General features: G+C 39.6%; 1 protein-coding gene across 1 annotated transcript in view; it reads right to left on the bottom strand.

Moving 5' to 3' along the window:
• Nucleotides 1-432, bottom strand: part of Jak2 (Janus kinase 2) — a 105,559-nt gene extending 105,127 nt beyond the window's left edge. The window contains exon 1 of the mRNA XM_090329723.1: nucleotides 276-432. The gene's annotated coding sequence lies outside the window, so the exon portion shown is untranslated. The remainder of the gene's footprint in view (nucleotides 1-275) is intronic.
• Nucleotides 433-1,409: the final 977 nt, after the last annotated feature.

Below are 1,409 nucleotides of genomic sequence, written 5' to 3'. Positions count from 1 at the left end.
CTCAGGGACAGCTCCCAGGCCCAGAGTTCAAGTTCCACAATCAACAACAACAAAAATAATTAAATAAGCATTATATTATGCCTAGGTTGTTAATTCATACTATAAATTGCACACTTTTGGAAATAATGAATCTTCATCATATGACTAATAGAAGACTCTTTTTCTTTCCAAATAAGAAACAGCTGTTGCTCAAATAGTCTTGTCATATGATGATGTCACTATAGAGATGTATAGAGAATAAGAAAATAGCTTATAGCCTTCGAACATTTACCTACTTTTCTATGCAGCTGGAACTCAATTGGAAACTGTCATGGAATCCACTGCATCTCTTCCTCAGGTCCCAGAAAAATCAAACTTCATTAAGGTGAAAGATCCTCACTGCGCTTCCCAGGGGAGTTCCAGACCAGCGGAGGAGAAACTCCAGACACCTGAGTTTCACACAACCTAATAAGTAAATGATCACATGATGGATGATGTTTTCTGTTTCCCCCCCCTCCCTCTCTCCCTTCTCCCTCCCCTCCCTCTCCCCCTCCCCCTCCTTCTCTCTCTGTCTCCCCCTCTTCCCATCTCCCCCTCCTCCTCCCTCCCCTCCCCCTGCCCAGAGTCCAAGCCCCACTACCCCCACATACACAAAAAAATGTTCCCAAAGATGGGAAAGCAATCTAAAGCAACAAATACTGGAAATTTTGAAAGTTCTCAGTTTTGTTCCCGAAGTAGAATCTTATTTGTAAGTCCACTGGAATGTAGCAGATTTGGAAATTCCAGTTCTTGTCAATGATGAAAATTGCATTTACTTAAAAAATGGGCAGAGTTCCTTTTTATAACTTCAGCAGTAAAAATCGAAAACAAGCAAATTCCTTTTGGATGGAAGATTATAGAAGAGTAAACAGCTTCCAGAGTTACATCACTGAATAGGTTTCAGAAACTCTTTGGAAAGAAAAAAAAAAAGCTCTTTGGAAAGAAGTAATATTATATTAGTAATACTTCCTTCCTGTAAAATGTTGTGCTAGAAACTGGGTTTAATTTGCAATTATCCAAACATGCCTCTATGTATTCTCACCTCTATACAAGCTGTGTTCACAGTGTTTGTTTACTTGCTGGGAAAGAGGGAAGGAATAACAAATTGCCAAATGAGTAAGAGCTACAGTTTCTTTTTTTAAATCAAATACCCTGATCTGTTAGGTGTAGAACTTAAGCCCTTATATTTCCTAGGAATCAGATGTTACATTCTTCGGCAAGATTTGGGAAGCATCTTGCTTACTTGAGGTGGTTCCAGTGGACATATCACCAGCAACAGCTGAAATGAGGACAAAAAGAAGATGAACAAATGTGAGAAAGATGGAGGGCAGCTACGGACTACTGAACATTGGCTGCACTCCCTTATTCTTATATAGCGAGCCATAAGTAAA

Source organism: Megascapheus bottae, chromosome 3 (genome assembly GCF_031878675.1).
Source record: "Megascapheus bottae isolate mThoBot1 chromosome 3, mThoBot2.hap1, whole genome shotgun sequence".
NCBI lineage: Eukaryota > Metazoa > Chordata > Mammalia > Rodentia > Geomyidae > Megascapheus > Megascapheus bottae.
This window is presented reverse-complemented; position numbering and strand designations above follow the sequence as displayed.